We start from the raw sequence: 20,598 nt of genomic DNA, 5'->3' as shown, positions 1-20,598 counted from the left end.
CATTTGAGACTCAGCTAAGCGATGAACTAGTATGGGGATGTTAACAGACTTTGGCAGTCATTATGAATAATCTATACAGGGTCCTATCCTGAGCAGGAGGAACATCCTTGAGTTTTTAGTAATTTCTGCTCTTCATACTTGTGACGCTTTCAGCAGCAATAGTCCTGGAACACAAGTCCTCACAAGCCCACTAATGAGAAGCGAGAAGATACAGGAAAAAATATGTTCCCACTTAGGGCTCGAAGAGGAAACTCATCAAACAATAGCAGGTTTATCACAGGCATTGTGCGTCTAGACATGGGAAGCTTTGTGTGTGTGTGTGTATGTGTGTGTGCACGCATGTGTGTATGTGCGCGTGTTGTTACATATATTCATTTGTATCTGAATATACATGAAAGTTCAAGAGAAGCATGCAATGGGGACAGACAGAGATCTTAATCTACATGAGTGAGAGGTGATTTCCTGTTCTTCAGTTTGAGACTTGTACTTGATGGTATGTGGGAGAAAATTCTGGACTTCCTTCATGATTGGTAAACACCAACAGGTTAACAACTCCCAGTAAAATGTGGCTTGCTTCTAATAGGCAAATGAATACCAGGAGAAATTTAACATTAACTTTTATTTGACCTCATTTTAAAATTTTCAGTTGGTGAAATAGCACATGCCAAGCATTCGTTTGTGTCAGTTTGGAAAAAAAGGTAGTAATGTGTTGTCTGCACTCAAGAACTAGGAGAACAGGTATGAGAAAAGTCTAATTATAGTCCTTAATCTTCCAGATCAAGGAACTTACCTTAAGTCTGAAGAGGACAAAGATTCTTCAGAATTTCTCATGCATGAAAAATTGAAAAGACAAAGTTAATCACAGGTTCCCTGAACCCACTGTGAAGTCCTTGATCTAGATACTAGAATTAACATTTCACCTCTTTCCCTTAGGTCTGTCTGAGAATTACCTCAGTCACATGCTTTTTCATTGCTACTATGCAATGTTAATGTTTTTCTTTCTTTGTTGTTAAGCTGTGAAAAACTGAGCAATTTGAGTCTATGCATATCTATGAATATCTCGTCACACTATTTGCTTTATTTGTGACTATGATTGTATGGCTATCAAAAGTAAAAGAAACAGGCAGTGGAAAAAAAAAAAAAAACAGATTTGGTTTGCTCAACCAGCAAACCAGCCAGCATTATAAATGAGTACAATGACTCTGAATACTTCAAAACATAAGTGGATTAAACTTGAGAATATTTTGAATGTTTACTTTTTACATGCTCGTCTGAAAAGCTGAGACATTTTTCTTCCAAAAAACATGTTCTAGCCCCCAAAATCATCTTCATGTGACCTCACTAAAACTTATGGATGGCTTAGCTGCTGCTGCTGAATGTATTACATTTGCTTTCAGAATTCCCAGACCGGTGACCATGGATGCCTTAACAGCAACAGCGTTTTACACTACAAGTCAAACAGCTGTGTTGTGGGAGGAGCGTGGGAGGAGCATGGGATGATGGGAGGAGGTGGTTCCATCAGTTGCAATCTCCTGTGCTGTAGGAAAGAAAATGGCAGTGAAATGACGCTGTGAAGAAATGGCCAAGGAAATGAACAGACATTTTTCAAAAGAACAGATTTGAATGACTAATAGACATGAAAAACTGCTCACCTGCCCTAGCTGTTAGAGAAATGTAAATGAGAACCACAATGAGGTTCGACCTAACTCAAATGAAGTCGGCCTACATACAGAACTCTACTAAGAACACCCGGTGCCATGATTGTGGGGAGAAAGGTACCCTCCTTCACTATTGGTAGGAGTGTAGGCTGACACAGTCACTATTGAAGCCAGATGGAGAATGCTAAGAAACTTAAAATTAACCTGATCTGATGTGTTACCTGGTTATCCCACTTCTGGAAATATGTTCAAATCTGCATATGAGAAATGGATCTGTAATCCTATATTCACAGCAGCACAATCTACAGTCAGTAGCAAAGACATGGAAACAATTCAGATGCCCATCAAAAGAGGAGTGAATAAAGAAACCGTGGTACGTCTATTCCATAAAATACTACTAAGCCATTAAAAAGAGTGAAATTCTACCATTTGCAACGAAAGCATCCCAATTGGGGACCATTTTACTCAGTGAAATAGGTCAACCCCAAAAGGACAAATATCATATGTTCTCTGTGATATAAGGCCACCTTCACACGAAATACAAGATCAATAACCCTTTCAATACTGTTTTTGCTACATCTCAGGGTACTGATGTTTTTGTATTTATTTCCATTCATTCAAAACATTTTTTTTCTTATTAATTTCCTCACTGACTCATAGGTCATATGTAGCATCATTTGTTTTAATAAGGTTTCTGATTTTCTTTTTCATTTCTTCAGCAACACATTTGTAACTCAGTAGCATACTATTTACCATCATGTTGTTGTCATTAGTTTTCTATTTTTCTTCCTATTGCTGACTTTGTTTCATGGGTTTTTTTTTCATTTAACGGGATGTATAGTAATTGTGTAATAGAGACTATCATATCCAGATGTGAAGATACAATGCAGTATACATCTCTAATCCTAAATCAAATATGGACTCCCAATGAAACCGTTGAACATATGTTGACAATAGAATGCTAAACTCTATGCCATTGTCCATACCTACAACGTCAGGATACATTTTAAAGCAGAATGATGAACATGTGACTATTTGTGACGGACTATACTACTGCACTAATATAGGGGAAATCAGTGAAAACTTTGGGAAATTCCAGAGCCTTTGGAACTGTACCATAAAATAATAAAGTAAATACATTTTTTAAAAATGGAAATTCTGAAATTTCACATTTTATGTTTCTTGCTATTCTTGTAAGGTTTTTCAATTAATTTATTTTATTAACAGTGAAATTTTGCTTTGATTGTTAGACTTTGCTATTATTTTATTCCTTCTTTATTGAAGAAAGAAGGAAGTGCCTGAATGGTGATAATGAAGAAGGAGAAAGGAGAGTACTACTTGGTAGTGAATATCAGAAGGCGGAATACTGCCTAACTTTATTTTTTTTCCACACAATGTTCTCTCTGGTTTGACCAAAACAGATTATCAGAACATAAGAACACATATGCAAGAGTCCTATAAGAGATGCTGTAAAAAAAACTAAATTTTATTTCATTCTGTCTATAAATTACAGCTGTGTTCTAGATTTTATGCTACGGCATCTTGTGGTACTTTTCAGCATGTTAGCATACACTTGAGTGAGAAACAAAAGACAGATAAATGCAGTTCAGGCCTGCCTGGAAGAATGTTTAACTTGTTTTTGAGAAGAATAAACATTCCCACAACCCTGTTCATCATTGTCTTGCTTAATGGGCCATGGCCAGAGAAAACAACTAATCAAGTCGCCTAAGGAAGGTTCTGGGGGTAGCCAATTCTTGGAATGAAAGGGCTTATCAAAAGGCTCCAAAGTGCTGAACTGGAATGATATTGTCTCTCCTTCCTGTGAATTGATGACCTTATGGGAATTAGAAAAGATCTCTACAAGCACCATGTATTAATTGCCCTGATGTTAGATATGTGGGATGCTGCTGGATACATAGATGTACGTGCTCACATCCACACCCACACACATCCTATAGGAGATGACATCAGTTGTGATACCCAGAATAAAACTGAAATTTTTAAAAAATACGATTTCTAAGACTGTGCTTTATATATGTAAAGGAGGACATCAAACTCATACTTTGAAGAGGTTTTACAGGCCTCGCCTTGTTTCTCATCTATGAATTCCTGGTGACATTCTAATTAGAGTTTTATCCCAGCCTCTTTATCCTTTCTTCAGTGAGCTGTCTTGGGACAACCTTGAAATGACAAAGCTTGGATGTATTACTCCAGAACATTATGTGGGCTGTGTCTGTCACTTTCTGTTCTCTTTGTTTCTGTTACATCTAAGTCTTTGAATGAGTCTGTGGGTAGTCACTTGTCTTCCTCCTCTACCTTCTTCCAAACAGACACACTTGCAGAGTTAATTCAAGCTTGGTTACTGACCCACAATTGCCAGGAGTGTACTATCAGCAGCTTGCCTTTCATGATAATGAGGCAAGTAATTCACCGCAGTGCCTAAGTGGCAGCTTTTCCAACCACCTGGAGGAAGAATGGAGAGTCCACTGTGCCTGGGTCACGTCAGTCATCTCTCTGGCATCTTGCTGCCAGGTATGGAGGTGCTCTAATAATGGAGCCTGTGCTAGTAGCATCTCGCTACCCATCTACCCATATTTTCCCTTTGTATTACTGGCTTCTTGTTGTTATTTATTCTTTCCTGTTGAGCTTGATAGAAACCATTTTAAAGATGATAAAATACTCTGATCTCACATATGTGGATTCTTCCATTTTAAATTTGTTTCTTTTACATAATAACTGTCCTTGAACATTAGTATTTCATCTAGTAACTTTTGATCTGAATGCAAATGAAAAACTTTGCAATCAGCTGTGTGGGCAGTCTCTCATTTCTTCAATATTTCCAGAGTTTTTCTTTTTTTTAATTTTTAAGTTTTTATTTGTTTAGAAGCAGAGAGGAAGACAGAGATTCCCCATCTGCTGATTCATTCACCAAACGTCTAAACTGTCCAGGGCTTGGCTGAAGCTGGGATCCAGACATACACTCCAAACCTCCCACGGGGATGGCAAGCACCCAATTAACAGAGCCATCACTGTTGCCTCCCAGGGGCTGCAATAGCAGGAGACTGAGCAAAGAATCAGAGTCAGAAATGAAATCACATTTCCATAATATAAGATGAAGGGACCCTAACTACTAGGCTGAATGTCCAATCTGCGTAACTGCTTTTAATATGATAGTAAATTTGAAAACAATGGGGGAAACTAAGGGAAGGTTTTTTAAAATGAAGAAAGCATTTTTCATTCAGTTTTCCCCAAAAGTGACATGTTACCACCAAAATATTGGCATTTTTGTTGCCTTATTACATAAGTTTTTAAACAAAGTAGCCAGATTGTTCCTACTTTCTTATCTTTCTAAAAATTGTTCTAGGTGTTCTGGTTAATTTGACATTATGTACTATTTTAGGATAATCTAGACTCTATGAAAATTCATGATGAGAGATGGAGAAATTGGATTAAACTTGTACTTAAACTTGGGAATTAACATTTTATTATGTTGTTTCCCAAACATAGCATGTCTATTTGTGACATCTTTGATTTTTTTTGAAAAATAATATAAAGAGAACAGATTTTAATGAATTTCAGAGAGCCTTCAAAAAAGATAATGTCTTCCTCACCCCACTGCTCCTCCATTCAAACCTCTCGCCCACTCCTCTCTTCATTAGTTTTTACAAAAACATGATTTTAACTCACTCTATATTCATAAGCTTAATTCACCACCAATCACAATATTTAACAAGCAAAAAGTAGGAAAATCAAATTTCCACAGGAGTATATAAAAGGGCTAAGATTAATAATCATAACCCAAAATGACCATTTCATTCCTACACATTTTTAAGGATTTGTTTATTTTTATCAGAAAGTCAGATATACAAAGAAATGGAGAGACAGAAAGGAAGATCTTACATCTACTGAGACATTCTCCAATTGGTCACAATGGCCAGAGCTGAGCCGATCCTAAGCCAGGAGCCAAGAGCCTCTCCTGGATCTCCCACGCAGGTGCAGGGTCCCAAAGCTTTGGGCCGTACTCGACTGCTTTCCCAGGCCACAAGCAGGGAGCTGGATGGAAAGCAGCGCTGCCAGGATTAGAACCAGTGCCCATATGGGATCCCAGCATGTGCAAGGCAAGGACTTGAGCTGCTAGGCTACTATGAGGGTCCACACCTACACTTTTTTTTTAATATTGCATGTTAACACTACAGCAATGTTGTGTAGGTTTCAGGATGTAAATCCTGCATATGTTTTATTAGATTTGCACTGAAACATTATGTTTCTGATTATGAACTATTGTATTTCATTTGCATACTGTACTATTTATTGATTTTAAATTTGAATGTGCACCTATCCATTGGCTCCCTAGGTGAATTACTTCGAGCTGAATTGGAAGCAGAGTAACTGGGACTGCCACCAGCATTCAGACATGAGATGCCATTGTCACAAGTTGCAGACCTCAGTCTTAGTCTCCCACACAACAGAAATTCAACTACTGGAGCCACAACCTGCTACCTGCCAGGGGCAACAATCTCAGCAAGCTGGAATCGGGAGTGCCACCAGGGCTCAAACCTTCACAATCCAATAAGAAACGCCAGCATCCAAAACAGCATCTTGACTTCCCATCCATGATTCTTTGTGTTCAATTTTTTATTTCTCTTTTCCTTGAGTAGTGAAGATTTTTCTAGAATTCCATTTTGGCATATATGGAAAGTGTTACTGGTGTTACTTCTTTACAGTTCACTTTGTATTTAATACAATACATTTCACATTATTATATGTTCACACGTTGTTGCAGAATACCAACAATATTATCTTGCCAATCTGAGGGAAGGCTCATAGCTGACTTCATTTTGCTTCTTTTACCCTCTTCTATTTACAACATAATCGCATTTAATATATCCTCTACGTGTATTTAGGACCACATCAAGTCAGTATTATAATTTTTTTTCCAACTGTCACACATAAGTTAGAAATCAAGAAAGAAAAAACAACAGCTGTAATTGTGTCACAGTGGGTCATGACTCCACTTGCAACGCTACCATCCTATATTTGAGCATTTGCCTGACTCCCCAGCTGCTCTGTTTTCACAATAGCTTCCTGCTATTGTTGATGAGAAATCAATAGTTAATGGCCCAAGTACTTTGGTCCCTATCATCCTGTGGGAGACCAGGTGAAGTTCCTGGCTCCTGGCTTTTGCCTGGGCTAGAGTTCATTGTTGCTACTGTTTGGGTAGCAAACCAACAAATAGAAGATCACAAAAAAACTCCTGGTTCCTGCATTTTGATTAACTCAGCCCCAGTCATTGTAACCATTTGGGGAGTGTGGCCACAGATGAAGAGCTTTCTCTGTCTCTCCTTCTCTCTGTTACTCTGTCTTATTAAATAAAAATTAATAGCTCTTTTAAAACATGTATTATAAAAAATGAATAAGGAAAACTTAATGGAGAAATTTTTTTCATCTTGCAATGAATTAAGAATTGACAATACAAGCAAGTCAGTTAACTAATTTAATAGCAGAGTTTTTTTTATCAGATAAAGCAATACAGTCCTATTTTTTCCATCGATTATTTATATTATGAATGAAATAGCATTTAAAGTTTAGATCACACAAAAACATTATTGTCTTGCTTTTAAAATTTTAAAATACGATACATTTAAACAACCCAATCTAGCAATAAATCCAAATAAAAATGAAGATCTAAACAAAAGTGAAATTCTTTTGTGTTAACATGAAATATTACTGGCATATACTGGCAAAATTAAATATAAGCTATGTTATCTGTGTGTAGAATGTATTATCTTCCTAGGAGTATATCCCAAATGGTAGGTTTTAGGATTACGTTATGTTCAGCACAGGAAAATAAACCAAAGCTCTCTGCTGGGGGCGAGTGTTATGGAACTTGGGATGCCAAATTCTTTATCCAATCTGTGTTTGTTCTGATCTAGTTTCCTGCTAACATATTTGCAAAGCTTCAGATGATGGTCCGTGGACTTGGCTTCTTCCACACACATGGCCGACCTGGAAGGAATTCTTGCTGCATGACCACATCCTGCTATTAGAAGTATTTGGTGGATGAACCAGTAGAAAAAGATCTCTCTCTTTCTCTTTTTTCTGAAATTACTCTGCAAAAACAAATATTCTTTGAAAGGTAAATGCAAACATCATAATTTTTTACCTTTATTTCAGCCTAAAGCAAATATTTCTTTCACATGCCCTAAATAAATAGAAAAATCTCAGCTTTTAAGTTGGTAGTATACAAAATTCCATTTTCATTTTTTTGTGCATCTCATATCTAACATTTGCCAATGCATTTTTTTATTTTTTCTAGAAAATATTCCTCAGATATGTATTTATTATATCATGAAAATAAAGGATCAGTGTCTTTAATATGTTCGCCAACCCTATGATTATCATTTTATGATATTCTTCAGAATTTACTTTGCTGTTCTGTAATTACTATGCTCTGATGAAATGAAATAGACATGAGTAGAAATGATAAAAATCGGATGAAATGAACACCTGCTGAGGTCACCGAATAACATAACCCCAAAATGACCCAGTGCAATTACCCTACCCACACAAAGATTTTTATTAGTTCTCATACTATTAGCAAAGTTGTAAATAATTATATGGTAAATATTGCTTAATCATGGATAACAACAGTCTAATAAAGTGATTTGCATGTCTTTTCAAAGTGCCCATATTAATGTGAGAAACTTTAGGATCTCTAAGGTGCAAGCTTCAATAGGCCAATGAACCAAATGAGTAAGCCTAAGGCAATTATATATAATTTTTTAAAGAGACAAGTTGATTTTCTTTGAAAAGTAATTGAACTCTTAAAAAATACCTTAAAAATGTTTATCTTATTTTTATGGAAAGACATATTTACAGAGAGAAGGAGAGACAGAGAGAAAGCTCTTCCATTCACTGATTCAGTCCCCAAATGGTCACTATGACTGGAGCTGAGCTGATCTGTAGCCAAGAGTCAGGAGTTTTTTTCTGGGTCTTTCCACACGGTGCAGGGTCCCAAGGCGTTGGACCATCCTCTACTGCTTTCCCAGGCCACAAGCAGGTAGTTAAATGGCAAGTGGGGTAGCCAGGATATGAACCAGTGCCCATATGGAATGCCATGCTTGGAATTGAAGGATTAGACAGCCAGCCAATGCACCAGCCCCCCAAATTACATACCTGAGATATAGACTTACAGGTTAACAAGGTTGGGAAGGGAATTGCAGAAAAGCCAGAGTGAGGGAGTAATGGAGAGGAGACCACAAAGCCAGGGGAAGTGAAAACCTGATTCAATAGTGCTGAGAAGGCAGGTTAGTGGGAGACGGTGCATTGAAGGAGTGTCCTCAGAGGCAGTTCTCATGGGAGAGTTGCTGATAAAAGCTAGGTAGGCCCAGCCATTCTCTCTGCCGCCTGCCTGGCCATGGGATCCTTTCTTTCCCATTCCCACAACTCAGCCTCACTTGCTGAATTACACATAGAGAAGTTCAGTCAGCTGTGAACCAAAACATGCCTCCTTCCTTCAGGAGTTGCTTTCTCAGGTAACCTGCTGTAGCGAAGTGTTGACTACTACACTAACTGGGGAAAAAAGAAAGAAGCTAAGGAGAGGCAGGCTCAGACTAAGGTGTCCCCATGTTACAAATCATGCAAGGATGGAGAAAATGACTGTAGCCTGTAACTGTGATTTGCTACTTTGTTTGGAATTACAAAAGATGTATGTACGCGGTCACAGGCATGGCTGGGAATCTGTAACTCTTGCATTGTAGGCTGTGTCTCTAACTTTATGAAGACGCAACAGGACAGATCTGCCTCTGCCAGCTCCAAATAGATGGAGGTGGGGTAGAGCTGGGTGCTGTGTCACCTTAGAACTCACAAAGTGTGAACAGGTGATTTCCACCTGTCCCAGTTAGCAGTAAGCTAGGGTAGACAGAATCTGGAAGCAGTATGCTGACTGATGCCCATTTTGACCACAACATTCACACATGGATTGATTCACGCTGGCCACAAAAGTATGGGATGATATTGGTGCATACGTTTGAAGAATGAAAAATTAATCATTATTCAGCCTTACACAAATTAAGCATTTTCTATCAGTAAACCAGGTCACAAAGGAAACAGTGTGTTCTGTTGTACTCAGAGTTTGATTTGGGGACTCTTCTTTTAACTGTTTATAAATGTCAGATGCATTCTGGAAAGTGCCACTTTGGTGAGGATTAATAGCAAAATATAATTTCCCAAATGGTTTGCTAAGAAAACAGTCATACAAAAATTAATTTAATCAGTTCCTAGCTAATCCATGATAAGAGGCTGGATATTTATCCTCTCTCTGGCCAAGGTCACAGTCTTACGTAGTGACAATGGTTTGAAAATGAGGGCTGACATGGCCAGTAACATCTTGTTCAGATTTCAAAAATAAAACAATTGTTTTCTACATGTGTGCCGGCAATCGGGGCCTATTCCAAACCACACATTTGCTTATGATTTAATTTATTTCTTTAATGTGAACACAAGGCACCATGTAAGGACAGCAAAAAATAATTTTGATGATCTATTGTTTGTTTTGCTTATTTGTGAATAAACATTTTTCCATGCTCTCCAGGGACTTAAACATATTCTGATATGTTTGTGTTCGTTGAAAAAAGCTAACTTTCAAAATCATCTTTGAAAACTTGACAATCAACCATTTTAGTGCTCTTTAAAAATATGGTGGTTCTTGAAATTTTTTTTAATTTATTGTAAAATAATCTTTAAAAGAGACTTAAAGACCCTTCATGAGTTCCTAGGGTGTCATTTCATCTTGTTGGTATTAGGAGTCAAAATGTAATCTTTGCATCTTTGATTAGCCTGTTATACAGTCACTTACCAGGCAGGGATTGTCTCCATGCTCAGAGCCCCATTTCAGCCACCACGGACAGGGGTGAGCTGCCCCAGGGCCTGCCCGAGCTCCAAAGGCTGCTCCCTTCATGGTACGTACACTGAGGGGGAAAGCCTGGACAACAGGGTGGGCCCGGGCCCCACCCGCCGCCAACATTGTGCGGTGGATGGCATTGGGGAGGGGGCATTGGCTGCTGGGAACTGCCAGGCCGGGATTGTGTTCACGCTCAGAGCCCCGATTCCAGCCACAGCGTACACCAGGTGAGCTCTCCCTGGGCGGCCAGTGTGCCATTTGGCGCCAGGCTCTGCCTGCTGGCCACCCGGCTGCGAGCTCTGGGGCTTTGGGGCTTTGAATTGCTACTTACTATGTAAACCTTTACAAACCTTATTTAGGCTTCATTTTCTTCTGGTCAGTGCAACTGGAATGAAGGGTGAAATGTTACCGTTTGATCTAACGTCATTCTTTTTTCATGTTATACCCAGAGCTGTGCCCTGCATTCCTTGACAAACCACTCCTGCCCTTCTTGTAGGAGTGACATTTGCTTCCTTGTAAGGCCCTGTCTTCCCTTCTGCAGGGGAACTCTGCATGTACAAAGCCACAGTGTGTGTATTTGGAAACAGTAACTACACTTTTTACGGGAACATCGTGTTTGGAAACGGAGTTCGTTCTGCTCTGCATGGCAGGTGTTCTTGTACTTCAAAGAGATTTTCTTTTTTGAAAAATCATCTTTTTTAGTTAGAAATAGGAAATATGTTCCTACCCTGTGACTCTGTGTGCTTTAAGCCTATAAGCTTATGAATTAAGACAAATAGCATGCTAAAAGAAAACGATACATTCCCCTGAAGATCTGAGTTGAATTTCTTCCTGTTGCTCATGAATTTATTCATAACCTAAGACAGAAAGACAATATCCAAAGAAATACTTGTATGAATACACTGTCCATTTGTATGCTTATGATTTGAATTCTTATAATTTTTTGTAAAAGCTAAACTCCTACATAGAATCAAAGTTTTCTTTAAAAGAATAGTTAATCTGGGCATGTATTTGAGATATCCAGATAGCTTCCTGTTGAGCAGACCTCTTAAGGTGAATGAGAAAGGCTTTCCTACCAGGATCATCAAGATGCAGCTACACAGTGGCAGCCATAACATGAACACACAACCGTAATAAGACACTTCTGATGTCTTTATTTTGATAAAGTACATTGGCACATTTGAGGACTACTTGCTATGCTTTTGGGAGTCGAGTTCCAGGTGTTGGGAATCCCAAGTGAAGTTTCCCAATAGTAACTATAGTCAGACTCCAGTTGACTAATTGATTTTGCTGATTAACTCTTCTTCCATTTAAAATATCCATAACAGGATTTAGCAGGTTACAATCAAAGACGTAAGCAATCAATTCTATTTGAGCTCTGTAGATATTCAAGTATCAGAAAAGGGTCATGTAGCCAGAATTAAGAAATTGAAGCCTGCAATTAATCAGTGTAAGGTAGCACCTAAAAGGCTACTAGTGGTGTTGTACTACACAAAGATTTAGTGTTAAGGATTGAGATTCTATTATCAGCTTACACTTTGTTGGCCTTTAACATTCCTTAGATATGTGAAAAATGAAAGAATATATACAGATAAATCTGGCCATGATACAGTAGATCATTTAGAAGTGAATACAGCTTTCATGAAAAAGTAAAATGTGAGTATTTGCATGATCGTATTCGATTTTGGTACATATCTTGAAAATAAAATAATTTCTGATTTTCAATAATATTGATGAGAATAAAAACTAGTTATAATTTTTTGGTTAACTGGTAAATATGAGACTTTGATTGAAAATCTTAATAAAAAGTTTGTTATGTTTCGATAGAATTATTGAGTAGCTTATTAAAATCCTCCAGGAATTGGTAGGAAGCAACCTTGTTAGGAAAACCCAATTTGCATTTTACTCCTTTTCTCTGTTAAGTTTTTTATTTTTGCAAAGCATACTTTTACTGCAGTTCATTAATTTTCAGAATCTATAGGTTTGTAGAACTCCGTTTCTTTAATCATGCATGTAAAATTAATTATTAGAAGTTTTATTTTGCTGATTTCAGCAACTGTATGAAACCACACAATATAGCCTTCAGCTAAATATGTAGCATCTAGCAGAAATAGGAAAAATGATTCTTACTTTTTTCTTGAAATGAATTTTCTGTTTCGATAACTTATATGCAAATCATTGAGTGAAGCATTTCACTTCATTTTCTTTTGTTCTTATTTTCAACAGAAAATTGGAAATGGCAACACTTGTACCCATTTTAAAATATTTAACTATACTATGAGTGATTTAATTAAGTATTCTAATAACATAGGTCTGTTTGCACAGGTAAATGCATATTAATTGTAGATAATCTTTAGTAAATCAAGCATCTGTATTAGTTTTTCTTTTCCCATTAAGCACATAATTTTTAAAGACTGATATGGAAGTGGTCACAGAAGCCTTGTAAACCCCTCCCCATTAAGACACAATTTGACTTGAACCCAAGTGGATTACTAGTTCTCCCACTCAAAACTAATTACATTCTGATCTGTATTAGTGGAGAATTTTGGTCTCATTAATCACTATTTTTAAATGGAGGCAACTATTTTGCTCTACAGTTATTATTGAATTCAACATGTAATGTGAATTATTCAGCAGCATCAGAATGTTTCAACGGCATGCTTAGAGGACACAGGAACATCTCAGGTCTGTGTAAATGATCATGTCAAGAATTAGACAAGTAGATCAAGGTGAAACTTAATTCTGCACTTTGACTTGTATCACCAATAATAGAAAAGCTAATGTTATCATAATTTCGTGCCCGCAAACGAATGGATGGCCAGCACCTCTGCTTCTCAAGCCCTGACTGATCTGGCCACCAATTCCCGCCCCATGCTAAGGTACCTTCTACTATTGTCTTCTAATTTAAGTAAGATACATACAGTAAACTAAAGTCGTGCTTCTTGTTTCCATAAGTAGGTAGCTGAGTGCCCCATCATCCTCTCCCATTTTTTCCAAACTTTTTATTTAAAAAAAGAAAAACTTAAAGAAGATATCCTAACATTGTGGCATAGCTGGGAAAGCCACCACACTGATAAGATTTGTGACATTTGGGCAGGTTCCCAGAACACACGCTCTCTCACAGCTTTTACCTCCTAACCTCAAAAGGTTACCTGAATATAAACTTATCTTCTCAATCATGGTTTTGTTTTGCTTGGCTTTGTTTTGTTTTGTCATTGGACTTTTCTGCTGATAGTCATTTTTTCTTTGAAATCAGACACTATGTAAAGCAAACATGTGGTTCCAAATGCTTGCTCTGACAAAGTTTAAGACTGAATCATTAAGTTCTCAATATTTAACAGCTTTCTGATATCTTCTTCTAAACATTTAATTTTGTGCTCCCCTCAAATATATATATTTATGTTGAATCCATGGCACCTAATATGGGTATATTTGGAGATAGGTTATTTAACAAGCAGTTAAATTAAATGAGTTCTTAAGTGTGTGATCTTAAGAGTGCACAACACGTGTTGAAGCATAGAGAGGAGAGAGAGATTGGGGCAGAAAGACAGAGAGAGAGACAGAGACACACACAGAGAGAGAGAGAGAGAGAGAGAGAGAACTGTAAAAAGAGCCTAACATCTCAATTCTATCTATTGGTCATCTTTGGTGATTCACACACACAGCTGAGTATCTAGATAAATGAGTAAGATAGGTTTGAACATTCTTATGAAGTTGTACAGCTTAGTAGAGTGTTGATTGCAAACTGAAGTTAATTTATTTTGTTTATCACTACTCGTTTTATTTGTATACACTTATTTCATATGTTTACCAACACTTTCTGTTATCTTCCATATCATTCAAGCACTCCCCAAGAAGCCACAACAGCCAGAGCTGAGCCAATCTGAAGCCAGGAGCCAGGTGCTTCCTCTGGGTATCCTATGTGGTTACAGGGTCCCAAGGCTTTGGATCATCCTTAACTACTTTTCCCTGCCACAGGCTGGGACCTGAATGGAAACTGGGGCCGCCAGGACACGATCCAGCTGGTGTATGTAAGACAAGGATTTTAGCCACTAGGCTACCACACCAGGCCATGTTTTATTGATCTTAATTTAACTAAACATATTTTTTTTCAAATAACAAGATGCTAGGTTAATTAAAAAAAAGCTCTCATATGTAACTATATTCATATTTTCCTGAAATGCTTTATAAAATTTTGTTACCTGAAATAGGTCTAATGGTGCATTTCATACCACAGGAGGAAATAACCTGCTATTTATTCAGGAAGCAATTTTGAAACACAGCATGTAAGAAGCCAATTTTCAATGTTTCTTCCTTTGGAAAAAAAATGGCACAACCAGAGGGCCAGAGGCTGTCTAATGGCACAGTGGGTTAAACCATTGGGCACCAGTTCTAACCCTAGCAGCCCCGCTTCCCATCCAGCTCCTTGCCTGTGGCCTGGGAAAGCAGTGGAGGTTGGCCCAATGCCTTGGGACCACGCTTTCAAGTAGGAGACCTGGAAGAAGTTCCTGGCTCCTGGCTTCAGATCAGCTCAGCTCCAGCCGTTGTGGCCACTTGTGGAGTGAATCAATGGACGGAAGATTTTCCTCTATGTCTCTCCTCTTCTCTGTATATCTGACTTTCCAAGAAAAATAAATGAATAAATCTTTATATAAAAAAAGAAGAAAAAATTGTCCATGTGTTAGACATGGCTGAGGGTTGTGGGACAAGATGTGGAAGGCATGTAAATTCAAACCAAAAGTATTGAACTAAGGTTCCAAATTAAAGGTTTCCTTAAGGTTTGCAAGTATAAAACTACAAAAATCAGATACAGGTTTATAAATGAACTCATGAGGCACAAGAGCTTCCCCAAAACCAGATTTACCATGCTTGTGAAAAAATACAATTTGTCAGGAGTAGCAACAACACTGTCACAAAACCCTTCAGACATTCAAATGCAACTTCCAATCCCCTGAATTACTCAATCATTTAGTCATGAGGTTGGCAAGCACTGAAAGGAAAGTATTTAGAAAAACAGAATTATTTAATAAATGCTTTGTTAAAAAAAGGAAAGGAGACTGGTCACCACATGGCCAAATGTGTTTTATGCACTACTATGTATGCCCAAAATGCTAGAAATGCAAATTAAGGGGAAATATGGAATCTAAATGCCTGACTGGAATACATGCCTGATTAGGATGGTTTTCCAACAAGACAGCATACAGTAGGTATTTAGAGCTGGGAAGCCATATGGTTCATCTCAAATATTGTAAAGAAGATTGGTGGTAATTTGTCTTTGATTCAATGCCCAAGAATTCAGTTGTAACTTATCAGCCACATGGCCGACTACAACTACAATGAGCAGAGATTACAGTGGTGCCTTTGATGGCATTTGGTGCTAACTCTAGCGGAGGATTGTTCAACAAGATTAAGGACAGATGTCAGGTCAAGACCAGCTTCAGCATTACCTTTCTTTACATGAGAAGCCCCCAAGCAGGAAGATTTTCTTTTTTTTTTTTAAGATTTAGTTTATTTTTATTGGAAAGGTGGAGAGACAGAGAGGAAGAGAGACAGAGAGGAAGATCTTCTGTCCGATGGTTCACTCCCCAAGTGACCACAAAGGCTGGAGCTGAGGCAATCCGAAGCCAGGAACCCGGAGCTCTTCCAGGTCTCCCACGCAGGTGCAGGGTCCCAAGGCTTTGGGCTGTCCTCGACTGCTTTCCCAGGCCACAAGCAGGGAGTTGGATGGGAACTGAGGCTGTTGGGATTAGAACCGGAGCCCATAGGGGATCCTGGCATGTGCAAGGCGAGAACTTCAACCACTATGCTATCGCGCCAGGCCCAGGGAGGCTTCCTTAACAAAAGGAATCTCAAGCAGAATCTCAGCTGAAGAATTACAGACCTGTCCAGTGAACATCTGTACACCTGAAGATGAATTTGATGTTCTCAAGTACCTATTGCCAAAACTGTCACCCTGCCACAGTAGCAAAGCCTCATTTTCAGATGACTTAAATTTCACCAAAGCTGTATTCCCTACCCTACCGCCCACTTTTATTCCCACCTCCCCTTCCCCCAATCCCCAATAAAGTCTGTCTTCCCCTTGATCCAATTAAAGGATGGCGGAATAACCAATACTGAAAGGAGTTTAGTGATGAACATTCCAAAGAAACCCAGCACGCCAAATATACAAGCTCTCCTTAAAGATATGAACAAGGTGATGCATCAGGAAGTGAAAGGCAGAGCAAGCTGAGAAGCTCAAGCCAGTGGCTGCTTCTGACCCTGGTGCCATAATAGTAGAGTCTCTGAAGTTTGCCTTTCAGTATCAAACAACAGCCAAGGTGAAGTTGGGGAAAGAGTTCCAAAGTGTGAACCAGAGTCTCCCTGAGAGATAGTGTTGTTTAGGCCATATATGCTGCAGCCTATAGGAAAAAATGAAAGATTTAGTTGAAAATCCATGAAAGACAATATGTAGTTCAGCTGACAGTTAGTGAGGGATGTGTTTCTCTAGCAGAAATCAATAATATATTTTCAAATACCAACTCTAGTAGTCAGTTGTCTCCTTTTTTACCTAATTAGAGGACAATAACAAAAGAACTGTGAAGTTTGCTTTTCCTTTTCTTAAGACATCCAAGTTTAAGCTCTCAGAAATGGTGTGTGCTTTTGTGTATTTGTAGTATGAAACCAGGGTGCAAAGGTTTCCAGACTGGAGTAAGCTGTAAATTTTCAAAACACTAGAAAGGACATTTGTGGTTCTTACTGTGCAACTTCAATTAACACTATTTTATCTGTTCAGATGTTTTATCTGAATATATTTCAATATGACAGTTCATGCAAAAGTAATTAATGACAGCAATGGCCAGAGCTGTTATCACAGCTTACTGTGATTATTTCCTATTCAGGGATGGACTAGCTATTATAACCTAAACTGTTAGACTGAAAATGTTTCATTTGAAACTGAAATTTCCTTGCCTTAAGCAGAACATACACCTTAGATGGTCCTACATTTTTGTAGCTAGTTTGAGTATAAATAAAATTATATTCAATGATGAAATTCCATAAAGCCTTCCACTAAAGGGAATTTGGGTATTAGGAGAGCTGCGTTCACTTCATCGTTATACAGTGTGAGGCAGAAAACGTACATTTCAAGTTGTGTGTCTTTATCCTCAGGCTAAATGCCTACTGCTGGCAAACCGCATCTCAAATAATCAGAGTGTATGTCTTGCTTTTATTTGTTTGTAACTAATGTTGTGAGTTGGCATAGGCTTCCATTGCGTTAAAAAAAAAAAAAAAAAAAAACCTCATTCTGAAACTCTAAGTCTAGAATTTAATCATTATTCAAAAGAAAGCAGTATAACATCAAAATCTTGAGCTGAGGAGGCTCAGCACACAGCTCTGCATTTCTAGAAAATGGGGTAATTATTTCAACACCCTGGGTCTCAGTTTCCCAGACTGTAAAATGAACATCACAGTAATAACTTCTCACAAGACAATCTGGAGAATTTTATAAAATTATATATAAACAGCTGTAGCATTGGTGGGGTCTGTGCAGTGGGTGTGGATGACATGAAGGTATTAAGAGAAGAGCTCCCATGTTTGGCAAGGCCCAGAGGAGTTTCCAGCTGTTTGACAAGGCTCGGAGGATGTCTGTCTGACCACCTTGATGCAGTCTCACCCCCTTTTGCATGGGCACTCAACTACCCCACTAAAAATTCTGTAATCTATTGAGGCATTGTTGTTTGCCCATGTGAGATGGTTTTTGTAACCGATGTGAGCTTGGGAGTTAATGTTGCTGACAATGTCTCGGTGAGTGGGTCTTCAACAATTTATATACAGAGTACAATTATGTCCATTGCCGTTTCTGACACCTTATTGTATGCCTACCCATTGGTCCAGAGTCTGGCTCAGACATGTAGCACGCCTGCTGGAAAAGGCCTTGATAAGTATCCTAAACATTAATGAAAGTGATGGAAGTATGAACTGAAACTGCTATGATGATAAATACAGTTACTGTGACCTTAAAGGCTAGCCTGTCTTTGCAATTTCTTTGGAGCATAGGAAATGTATCTGTTTTAGTCACTTATATAATTTTTTGCTATAGGAATTAAGGATGCTTTTATTAGTACTATAGAAATATGCCTTCAATTATTGTTTGATTGCTTATAGGGTTGTAGATCCTGTAGTTGTAGAGGAATTTAATATTTAAAATTTTTGTCTTGGATATTTATGTTTTTTCTTGTGACATATTTCTCCCATTAAATGATGGACAAGTTGTGGAAATAGAAATATAGTAGTAATGTATTACCGATTAGCAGGTAATCACATGTGTCTTGGCCTTGGAGTCCTGAATGTAGCCCAATGTTACTACTGAAGAATGAACAATGGCTTGCTTTGAAGAATATGAATATAGTATTTTGCAGAATTATCTTTGGAAGCATCTGCTTAGCCATGAAGTACAAATAGAATGACCAAATATCTGTGCATGCCCCCTTAGTCATGAAGTAAAAATAGAACAATTAAATGTTTGTGCAGAGGCTTGTGGTGGGGCTGGGAAAATAAAAAGGACAGCTTCTTGAGTTGTTACAAAGCGGAACCAAGTGACAGTGTCTGTGTCTTTGCTTTTTGCCTACTCCACACACTTCTCAAGTTCCAAATTCAGCTAGAGCTGGCCTCTGGCATAGCAGTTTTTGGCATAGAATAAAGATTTTACATTTTTAACTAAAATTTGTGTTTATCATAACACACAGAAATTCACATATCACTTATACAGGTAATGATATAGATATAGATATAGATATAGATATAGATATAGATATAGATATAGATATAGATATAGATATAGATATAGATATAGATATATGAAGAAATAATCTCCTCTTACTGATTACTTCAAAAGTAACTTTCCATGAAGTTTTGAAATACCCTCACATGAATAAATGTTGCCCATAAATATTACTCTATATTATAATTGATTCAAAAAACATAATTAGGAATTTAAAATAGCAAATTCTACACAAAGTCTCGTTTTTTTAGAATAACCTGACATTTTCTACCTAATGGACAAGTGAACATTAATCTTCTTAACAAAAATCTGATAACTAAAGGGGAAAATGGAATAAGGTTCTCTAAATGTGGATATTTGTTGAAGTAGTATCACCATTCCTTGAAAAAATATGCTTTGAAGATCTATATTTAAAGACAAATAAAATGGACCCAAAACTTTAAAAAGCACTTTTGGTAATAGTTAAAATGTGCCTTGTTTTCGCTTTTATTGATTTTTATTCTTTAAAACAAGGCTTTTTTTATTTCCAAATATGATATACACATTGTTCAGGCATGCCAAAAAGCAGGGCAATTTGTTGCCAACCATATCATCAATTCTGCTTTAATCTGCCCTGGGTACTGAGTAAAACATGCTGAGCTGTGGATTTCCTTTGCTGTGGCAAGAGAAAAATCTATGGAGCAATACTCTTCCTTTTCCTGTCAGTTTTCAGACACCCCCGCCTTTGGGCATTCCACCTTTGCAGCCCAGGGCTGTAGCCATGTGTCTAGGAATTGTAGTTTGTCACAGTGTGTGCTCCATTGATTAACCATGAAAACAGTAATGGAACTGCCATTGATCCCTGAAATGACTCCTCCGAAATCCTTTAGGACATCCACAGGGTCACTGCTCATGTTTCGTTGCAAGGATAAGCTTCAGTCTATGCGACTGCTTGCTAACTGTCACCTGCAATAAACTACTTACCTTTCCATTACCAGTTAACAACATCCTGCCAGAGTGGAGTGTATGAAAAATAGATAAAGAAGCTCCAAGTCATCACACCTGTGGAAGGAATAGTTTGTACCACCGAATTTTGAAATTTTTCTATTCGGAAAGCAATGTTCCTGCATGCCAGGAGTGAATGTGTCTCTACCTTTGAAATTCCATTTGAATTTAACATTTTTTTAAAAATCTAACTTCTTTTATAACTTTATAGACTTCCCAAAGTGCTTTCCTATTCCTATCTCTTGCTTGCTTTTAAGGTTTTACATAAGGATGATTCCTTAGCATTGAATGAAACA

The sequence above is a fragment of the Ochotona princeps genome, chromosome 10, assembly GCF_030435755.1.
Source record: "Ochotona princeps isolate mOchPri1 chromosome 10, mOchPri1.hap1, whole genome shotgun sequence".
NCBI classification, from domain to species: domain Eukaryota; kingdom Metazoa; phylum Chordata; class Mammalia; order Lagomorpha; family Ochotonidae; genus Ochotona; species Ochotona princeps.
This window is presented reverse-complemented; position numbering follows the sequence as displayed.